Source organism: Polypterus senegalus, chromosome 4 (genome assembly GCF_016835505.1).
Source record: "Polypterus senegalus isolate Bchr_013 chromosome 4, ASM1683550v1, whole genome shotgun sequence".
NCBI classification, from domain to species: Eukaryota; Metazoa; Chordata; class Cladistia; order Polypteriformes; family Polypteridae; genus Polypterus; species Polypterus senegalus.
In genome coordinates this window covers 243301987-243312988 of record NC_053157.1, presented here as the reverse complement: position 1 = coordinate 243312988, position 11002 = coordinate 243301987, and positions in this window count along the sequence as shown.

Here is an 11002-nt window from a genome sequence, read left to right as displayed (position 1 = left end):
TCCATTTGCCTTTCCTTCTTTCAGGGCTCTAAACCCACACGTGATCCGCATTCTCAAAGGGCTGCTCCTTGTGGTAGAAATTTAACATCTTAGTAAAGAAAGAAACATCCTCTAACAGGACAAATTAGTAATCAGGGAGCAGAAAAACATTTAATTGCTCATCAGCAAAGTGCCTTAGAGGGAGCATTCATCAAAAGCAGTCTGTCACAGCCTGGTCAGAATGGTCAGAGAAACAAAGGATAGATATTCATTTTATAAACTTTTGAATTTACATAGGGTGACATTGTGGCACAGTGGTACTGCTGCCACTTCCTGGGTCCTCCCTGCATGGAGTTTGCATGCTCTCCCCGTGTCTGCATGGGTTTCTTCCAGGTGCTTCGGTTTCCTCCCACAGTCTAAAGACATGCAGGTTAAGTGCCTTGGAAATCCTTGGTGTGTACCCTGAGGTGGGCTGGTGCCTTGTCTTGTGCCCTATGCTGGCTGGCATTGGCTCCAGCGGACCCACGTGACCCTGTGTTAGGATATAGCAGGTTGGGTAATGACTGACTGAACTTACATACAGTGTTAATCAATGCCTACATTTTACTCTCGTTGGTTCGTTGGTTTACACCCAAATGATTTCTATCAAATTAAAGTCTGTTATGTTATATTCTGGTTCTTCTTCTACCTTTTGAGTTGAGCCACTACCCTTGACATGTCTACGTATATAACAACTGCCCATTCTGGTTGTTTTACAGGACATCTGCTCATTTCTTAGTCATCTCTTATTCATCCTTCAGTACATTTCATTGTTCTCTTGTCCTTTAACTGGTTTCCTTATATGCCTACAAGTTTCTGACATTTATTAACCCTTTATGCTATTTTTTTTAAGATGAAAGCTATATTACCCTAAAGTTATTCTTCCATACACCACACTCGGATGTCATAATGTGTCTTCTGTATCAGACCAGACTCTTGTAAACACTCACTAGCAGAATTATGTGCAGCTTTCAACCTGTCATTCAGCTGTCTGCCATACTCCGGGCCAGGGGTGTGTGGATGCATTTTTAGGGGAAAGGCCCATAATGGATGGACACAGATAACACAGAATTTTCAAGAGAAATTGTTTCAGTCTGCTATGAAAGCTCGGGAGAAGATTCATCTTTCAACATGATAATGACCCCAAGCATTAGGCCAAAGTGACACTGGGAAAGCTCAAAAACAGAAAGGTGAATGTATTGGAGTGGCCAAGTCGAAGCCCTGAGCTTAACCCTGTTGAGAATCTGTGGCACTATTTGAAAACTGCTGTTCAGAGGTGTCATCTCACCAACATAGAGGGTCTCTAGAAATCCTGCCAAGAAGAATCACACCTGAGCAATGTGCAGAACTGGGGCCTACTTACATATCCCAAAATAATGAAGGCTGTTATGGCAGCAAAAGGGCTCTTGACAAGGTAGGAATGTGTTGGGCTTGAATACTTAATGCAAACACCGACTTTGGAGTTTTTCTTCTTCAGTTAAATATCTACAGAAAATGGTTTATTTAGACTTTAGAAATGTGTTGTTACAACACAAGAGTTCACCTGAGTGAATAAACATGGGGAAAAATCTTTTGTCATACAGAAAATTAGGATGACTTTTAAAGTGATTGAATACTTTATCATGTCACTGTATGTTTGTGAAAGGGCTTGGTGGTTATTATTTTTAACCGTATATTCCCTTAATTCTGAAATGATCAGGGGGCTGAGGTTAGGTGCACATTCTGCTGGCTTTTTATTCACTCCCACCTACATCCAGTATGTGCTTTCAGTCAGTTACATACTCACACAGGTTTTGCACACCAGCTTCTTATTCTATGTTAACAGCATGTACATTAATCAGCATCATTACAAACTGATCCATTATTTGAAAAATAAATACTCCACATTTTGGTTCTGCACAGGTCAAAAATGTTAAACATAACTTTAATTTAACAAAGGAATGTGTCTTGTCACAAAACTCTGAAAGTTAAGGTGACCCAACATGATTTAACACTTTACAGTGCCCATTAAATATCACAGTAAATCCTATGTATCGGATATTAGAGTGGAAATACGCAGGCATTCGTAATGGGCAGGGCAAAACTCGGCTGCATCTTAAAAAACGCATATACCTTGTCATAAAACTGTGAAAGGTAAGGTGGCCCAATATTATGTAACTCACCCATACAGTATGGGCCATACTGGTCCTAAATGTGGAATATTTAGCATTTCAAAGAATGGACACGACTGATTATATTATTTTATATCATATACATGTTGTAGATGTGCAAGCAGTGGGGCATTGCGGTTAGGGCTTTGTCCCCTAAACCCTGAATTTGTCCGTTCAAGTCCTGATAGTGACACTGTGTGACCATGAGCATGTTACTTCACCTGTCTAGGCGGCACGGTGCGGGATCGCTTGGTATAAGAAATGTAACCAGTAGTAACTAAATGTTAAGTTGGATAAAGGCGTCAGGCATACATTTAGAATATTTTGCCTTTAGAATAAGTAACTGGTTTACACAAGCTTTGTGGAAAAGTACAGTCGCGAGTTGCAAGTGAGCGTGTAGCTGGAAGCGAATAAAAAGATCACCAAATACGTACTTAACTTCAGCCTTGTGTTCATTACTGACTCAATGGCAGATTCTGTTAAATAATAATAATTACCACCAAGTCCTTTCGCAAACCTATTGTGCGGAAAAAAATACTGGGCTGTTTAAAGTAAACGCAGATCAGTCTCCTGTCAGCTTCTCTACACGATCCACGACTCTACCGACCCCTGAGTTCCTGTTTCTTGCCCCTCCCATTTCCGCTGAAGGTCACATCAACAACCAATATACTGTAGTTCGCAAGCAGAACCGATATTGTTCATACACAAAGGTGCGATAGGGTGCGCATGGATAACCAGTATGTTTCGTATGCGAAACTGACATGGTACACACATACAACCAATAGAGTTCAAGTGCAAAACCGATATGTTACCCACATGAAACCAGTATAAGACGTGCATGAAACCAATATAGTGCATACACAAATCCATCGTTAGACCGGCACAGAACGCAAACCAATATCATTCATACGCAAACCGATAACATGTGAGCGGAAACCAATGCAGTTCACTCACAAACCAATAACAAATGTACTGGAACCAGTGATATACACACGCAAATCAATATGGTTCATATGCAAACCAGTGCTATGCATATATAAACGGATATAGTCCAAGCACAAACCTTTAATATACAGACACGAACCAATATAGTTCATATGAATGTATTATTCACACGCAAACCATTTAAGTATGCACGCAAACCGATAGTAATTATTCATAAATCAATAGTGGTCGTACGTAAACCAAGAGTTTTTGTACAGAAATATGATCTTTGGCCTGTTTGGCCTCTCATATTTTATGTATTTCTTCGCGTTTCTGATCGCTATATTAAGGTGACCAGAATTTTTTGGGCCAATCCGGGGACAAGGGGGGCTAGAGGAGCGCAGACTACTGCCCTCGTGTTCCGTGACTGAAATTCTCCCACCACTACCGATGGAAAACTTTGAGTCACACACGCTGCAGATCACAAAGAAGCATCTGGGGTCGGACGCAAATACGAAAATTCACGCTGAAACCCATCATTGAACTAACACTCCTTTTAGCACTCATGTTGAATCACTGGGATCACCGCTCCAAAATGCAGAAACAAGAGGTGGAAGAAAAGAGCTGCCAAACTGCTCTCGCCTCCAAAAGCAAGCCACGCGTAGACACAGCCACAGGCAGAGGCAGAGCATGGCGTGCCTCTCTTAGAATCTGCTGATCACGAGTAGGGACTCTAAACACTACAGAGTATAAAGCGAAAGCTTATCACGTGATTTCTCGCCAAAGTTACAGGATGCGGTAAAGCATAACCGCCGTCAAAACACCGCGCATGCGCGCCGAGTTCAGATAATCGTGGTGATGAGATACGTTCAAAAAAGTGAACCAGCTGAAAGCGAGGATTAAATCTTAAACCGGGGACAAAACGGGGACATGTTTCTGAGTAGGAACAGTTGTCTGAAAAAGGGGACTGTCCCAGGAAAATGGGGACGAATGGTTATCTATACAGCAGTTGCATCTTGGGACAATTCGCTATAAACTGTTTCAGCCAATCAGCGCATTCCAAACAGACAGCAGGACAGCGAGAGCCTTCATTGTCAGCAGCGCGGCCTCTTCGTACTTCCTACCCATCACCTGTCACCGTCATCTTAACCTGAGAGGCAGGATCGCCATCTATCACATTCTTAACATTTGGTTTGTAAATATTGGTGGTATGAACATAAGCCTTTCATTTTTAACTGTCTGAAGCCATCGGTTATGATATGTATACATATGAATAGGCATTACTTTGGACACATATGAATTCTCTATACTCTGAGGAATAAAGAAAGGCGGATGACAATTACTGTTGTCAGTTTACACTCACTTGACAGAAAATTGGGATTGTTGTTTAAAACATGGGTGGGGCATGTTGGTAATACAAACCGTAGAGAGATAGATGTAAAAGGTGCTATAAAATACATAGATGTCAAAGTCACTATATACTGTAGTAGATGTGATAAAAAAAATATGATAGATGCATAGAGCAATGTGAAAGACATCATATAATACATAAACATGAAGGGCCCTCTATGACAGACATATAAAGAAAATGTACAGTAATAAGAGATGACAGGAAAGGCACTATAACAGAGAGAAAATGACAAATACGACAGGCGCTATAAAAGAGATACAGCAGACAGATGTGAATGAAACTGTAAGACAGAGAAATGTGAAAGGCAAAAAATAACTGATGGACACAAGGCCAGTTCAGAGTCACCAATGAACCCAACATGCACTTCTGTGGAGTGCGTGAATCAAAGCAGGAGTGACACAAGGAGAACATACAGGCCTGACAGTCAAGATGATGACTGGGTGTCAAAGTCTGTGAGGCTGCAGCTCCAACCCCGGCTTCACAGTTCAGTTCAACTTCTTTCCTCTCCTTATTATTTTGAACCCACGTCTTCTGATTTTAAAGTGTCCCCTTTACTGCCAGAGTGGCTTCAGCTCACTCCATGATGACTTTCTTCCCAGCACTCGATGGCCATTTTGTTTACTGTAATCATTGAGCTGTCAGTCACGAGTTGTATGACAATTCATTATAAACATTTGATTTTCAGGCAGATACGATTTAAATTTTATTTTTTATTTTCATATTTTGTGTAGCTCTGACCTACAAGGGTGATCCCTAAATATTTAGTAGAGTACTGGAAATGGAAGAACAAAAGACTGGGAATGGAATGAACAGAAGGAGGACCAGTGATATTATGAGGAAAGGAAAAATCAGTTTGGCGATGAAGTGTGATAGAGGATTGATTCTAAATTAAAGAGGTAGGCAGTGACAATAAAAAGGGCCATTTTAATAAAGCCAAGCGGTCAGTGTGTTCAATCCATTAGAACTCTGACCCCGACGGTGACCTTATAGCGTATACTGTAATTCCATAATTTTACTTTGAATTCGGACACATTCTGTCCAATCCGATGAGCTCTTTACTATTAGTGTCTGGTCAGCGCAGCTCCTGATTGGTTCTTGTTAATTATCTGTGTTGTGCTCCGCCCCCAGTCCCGTTACACACTGCCAGATTTCCTCACTCATTTTCTTTTCCCTCCTTTCAGACTTCTGTCCCCTCACACTGGACATCAACACGGCAAAGAGACCTCCGTCTGTCTGAAGGGAACAAGAAGGTGACACGTGAGGGGACAGAGACTGAATATCCTGATCATCCTGACAGATCTGAGTGCTGGTCTCATGTTATGTGCAGAAAGACTCTGACTGGGACTCTCTGTTACTGGGAAGTGGAGGGCAGTGGACGTCTCATGAAGATTGGAGCCACATATAAAGGACTGAGCAGGAAAGAAGATGGTGTGGGGTCCCTCCTTGGGAGCAATGACTGGCACTGGGGTTTGCAGTGCTGTGTGTCAAAATGAGAAGCCGACTGTAATCAGCACCACCTACAGCCCCAGAAGAGGTGTGTATCTGGACTGGCCTGCTGGCTCTCTGTCATTTTATAGCGTCTCACACACAATGACCCTCCTGTGCAGGTTCAACACCTCCTTCACTGAGTCTTTCTATCCAGGGTTTTATGTTGGTTGTCACTGCAGTGTAACAATAAGCCATCTGACACCATGTGACCACTGACCAGTACCCTCCACTGGTCACTTGATGTCCCCATAATGGCAGGTCATCTTTGTGTTTGCAGCTTGGGGTCAAAGTGAATTTAACAGGATTTAGGGGGCAGCACAACTGTGAGTGAATTTGGTGTTGAGAATGCAGGGTGAGTGTGGCTGTCAGGGCCTCCATTTTTATTGGATTTGAGGAGCCAATCAGCTGTGTGTGTGTCATAGTGAGGGGCGGGGTGTGAGAGAGTAATGTGGATGTAGCAACAGTTAAGTGTTTTGGTTTGCAGTGCACAGTGAAATATATAAGCGTTTGTTTTAGAAATGTCATAAAGAGATGGCTGAAATGGTCAAGTAAACAAGCAGAATGTTTCAGGGGGTTGCCGAGTGGGGAACTGGAACTTTGTGATGTTCTTTCATGCCCCTAGTAAGTCTTGACAGTTGGCACGTATGCAGTTTTCATAACAGGAAATGTGCTGAATTCAAGTGATATTGAAGAACAAGGACATTATGGAGAAAGACTTTTATCTTAGGCTGGTTGTACTCTACGCTTAAGTACCTCATGTCTTTTAACCAATCAGAGAATGATATTCAGTCATTAATTCAGCACTGTTATTCAAATTCACTTGTTTATAAAATGGTCCTCTGCCCCTTCTTCTTGACCATTCTCTATCAGACTACTGTGATGAATGCTTCGTCTTCGGCAATTTCTAAGGAGTAAATAAAGATGCAATGGACGGGTTTCCTCCTGCCTGATTACTGACTCAAAGGGGTTTTATCAGACATGTCCTCATAGAGGAAAAGTTTCTGTTTTTAATTAATAAGTTGATTTCTTCCGCAGTGGGCACCTCAGACCTACAGATACTTGTCTGACCAGAAGGGTCCCATGTTGATTCACAACCACATGACCCTGAGTGTCATTGAAAGTCAACTGTTTTAAATTCTGCTGGAGCAGCACTGCTGAAAGGCACTATATAGACTAAGTATCAGGAGCTCTGGAATAGTGACTATGTATAGGAACGAGTGACAGATTGGACTAATGTAGAGTGTCTTCCTGCATTGGTCACTCAAGGGGTCCTTCATTTCTGAATCAATCCACCGAGGACTCACAGGTCAGTCAGATGTCAGCCATCCTCAGTCACTTGACGTAATATTAGACATTAAACTTCACCACCTTCTTCTTGTTTCCAGATTTGTCAATTCTGCTATTCTAGAAATTCTGACATTCTCAAAAAAATTAATTCTTGGTAAAGGTTGGGATCTCACTCCGGTGACAGAGGAAAATCAGAAGTGACAGTTTGAAATGCTTCTTATTCATTCAAGCAGTAATGGTCTGAAATATCACCTTGTCTGACAAGTTGGAGATTAGTTTCAAATAAATATACATTTGGATAAGATTAAATTGTACTACTAGGGTTCCAAGTTAATTTAGTAGGTGCAATAGATGAGGTCCACGTTATCAAACACCCACCGCCTGTCCCAGTAACACACACGCCTCGTATTAGTGTGTATTTAATGTAATACCTCAACCTTACCATGTAAGAAATAGACAAGCTGTAATTCTGTAGATCTGGAAACATCTAGTGTTGCATTTCTGACTGAAGTGTCAATGAAACTCCTCCAGTGTATTTAATTTTCTTTTATATTATTGGATGAAGTATACAGCAAATTAAAATATAAACAAAGAGCTAAAAGACACTAAAGTCTGACCTCACTTAAACCTTAAAACTGCCTATTCCAAAAATGCCAGTGCATTTGTGGTCAAGTTGTCAGGTGCAGTTCTCAGGTAGACGTCTTCTTTGTCTTCTTCTTTCAGCTGCCCCCAATAGGGGTCCCAACAGCAGATCATCTTGTTCCATATCTTCCTGTCCTGGTCATCTTGCTCTGTCATACCCATCACCTGCATGTCCTCTCTCACCACATCCATAAACCTCATCTTAGGCCTTCCTCTTCTCCTCTAACTGGCAGCTCTATCCATAGCACCCTTCTCCCAGTATACTCAGCATCTCTCCACTCCACATGTCCAAATCAATGCAATCTCGCCTTTGTGATTTTGTCTCCCAACAGTCCCACCTGAGCTGACCCTCTAATGTACTCATGTCTAATCCTGTCCATCCTCGTCACACTCAGTGCAAACCTTAGCATCTTTAACTCTGCCACCTCCAGCTCTGTTTCCTGCTTTCTGGTCAGTGCCACCGTCTCCTGCCCATATAACATAGCTGGTCTCACTACCATCCAGTAGACCTTCCCTTTCACTCTTGCTGATACCTGATCTAAATCAGGGGTGTCCAACTCTGACCCCAGAGGGCCGCAGTGACTGCAGGTTTTCCTTCCTGACACTTTCTTAATCAGTAACCAATTTCTGCTGTTGACTTCTTTTCCCTTCCCTTTGTTAATTGAAGAATCCTCTGAATTGTTTCTTTTTTTCCCATAAATTGCAGCCAAATAAAAATGAGATGTGAAGTGAACCAACGATTGACCAGCCAGTGCGTATCAACATGACCAGTTGGGGTATCAAACTCCCACCAGTTTCACTCTAACCCGTTTCTTAATTAGAAGGCGATTGTTGTTGTTAATTGAACTCGTTATTTAATTCATGGCTGTGCTCTCGTTTGACCGCAGCAGAAAGCAGATCAGCGTCACCGAGACCTTCATCTTTCTTTATTTTCTGTTACTGTATGACAGCAAAGGTTATCTGGTCATATGTTGGGTCATTTTGTATTTCATTCCTGTTTGGTTGCTAATTAAGGAATAAAAGAAACAGATAAGGGATCTGAGTCTTAAATAGCAAATAAATTAAAATGAAGGGGGAAAAAGTTAAAGAGCAGCAAAAATGAGTCATTAATTAAGAAAATGGTTAGAATGAAAACCTACGGCCCTCCAGGATCGATGCCGGACACCCCTGATCTAAATTAAACAAGGAAACCGTCAAGTCTCCATGTGCCTCGTGTGTTCTTGAAAACGGAGATGGTAAGCAGGTGTGTGTGTGTAATGAAGAGTTACTGTCAAGGAGAAGACATCCCAAACAGCACAATATTGTACCTTGTTTAACAAAGGCAAAAATAAAGAATACAATAAAGAATACATAAATATTAAAAGAAAAATGACTATGAACGTGTCTAACTGCCCTTACCTTATTACCTTAGTCTATCCCACCAGACTCCCTTTCACTCGTCTACAGCATATCCAGCATGAGGTATTCTCAGTTTTACGTCTAAACCCAAAGTGTCAAGTTCATCATCTCACCGGTGCTGTAGACTCCTTGAGGAGAGGTTTGCTTCAGCCATACACCTCGATACACACACAGCCAAGGAACTTGCAAATTAAGGAATGGGATTAACAGTTGGATCAGCAATCTTGGATTCTGCCTCACGTGTGATGAAGGGTGTGAAGCCGAGCGTCGGTGATGTGGCACTTAATTCTAGGGAGGCAACAGTGCAACACGTCCTAGCAACACAGTCAAGAAGGATAAAGATACAAAATGGCAACAGGACACACTTACAATTTAGCAGTTAAAATTGTTTATTAATTGTCAATTCATTATTAACACCAAATGCTCATGTATTAATAATCTCTAATGTACAAGGCCTCCAAGAACAGAACAGAAAAACAATTAAAGTAAACCAAAATGTCAAGAACGTTCACATCATAACAGGCCTGGCTCATCTTCGATTAACTCTTCTCATTATCCGATGAAACGCAGAAAGCAAGCTGATGAAATGTCGGCTAACAGGAGCGCCGCAGAACAATCCCACCACTCAGGTGAGTCCTTCTGAATGAAGACAGACCAGGGAGGGCAGTTGGCTTTGTTCACGTCTTACTAGTCTGTCCTTCTCAGAGTGCCATCCACTTTGTGCTCCAGTCCCAAACTCCAAATGTGCTACGGGGTGCAGTGGGGTTGCCGATCTGGAAGTGGCACTCTATACAATGCTGATGATGGTGACATAAAAATCAACAAAAGTGATTGGTCACAAATCCCACTATACGTGTTTTTACGATCTTTGTGATGACATTACAGTTTCAGAACATGCTAACTGATAAATAACAGACTTATTTAGTGTATGGTCACAGATTTGAAATCAAAAACAGATGAACTTTGAAGTCTGCATGCCACGGCTGTCCTCAACAGTCCACTCAGGAGTGACTGACAGTTCTTTCCATCAATCAGCTTTCTTCTTTTGTTTTCAGTTGGTACCTGACTTACTGTGCTGTCCTTTCTGATTTTGTCCTCGTCACCTCTGCCACTGAGCGTATTTCATCGATGTCACCTCTTCATTTTGTTCACTTTTTATATTTTTCTGCCTTCTTGGATTTTATTGTCAATGTACTCTTTTAAGAGTCCTTGTAAGAGTCAAACTATACTCACACATTTGAGAACATCAATGACATGAAATGTAAAAAGAGTGTGGCCAAAAAAATGAAACATAAACTTACAAAATACAGAAAGTCCAAGCAGAGTGAACCAATGCCGAGTAGTGAGGAGTGAAATTTGACCATCAATGGTGGGGGTACAGAAGGGGCCACTTCTGCTTCTTGGAGTTTTCTGTCAAGTAAATGAAGCCAAAGCTTTGTGTAGCTGACACTCTCTCAAAGCAGAGCTTTCTAATCGTCCATCCTGCTGTTGGAGTTTATTGAGCTCTTGTGGCCTCCAGCTTGTAGTCTTGACGTGAAGAAATGTTGTCTTGAGTATCGATATGAAGAAGGTGCTGAACTCAAACTGAAACCTGAACCAACACATTCGGAGTATAGAACGTCCTTCACACACCACCCCAGGATATGCTGACATGCAGCAAAGGAACATCAGTTATATTTTAGGT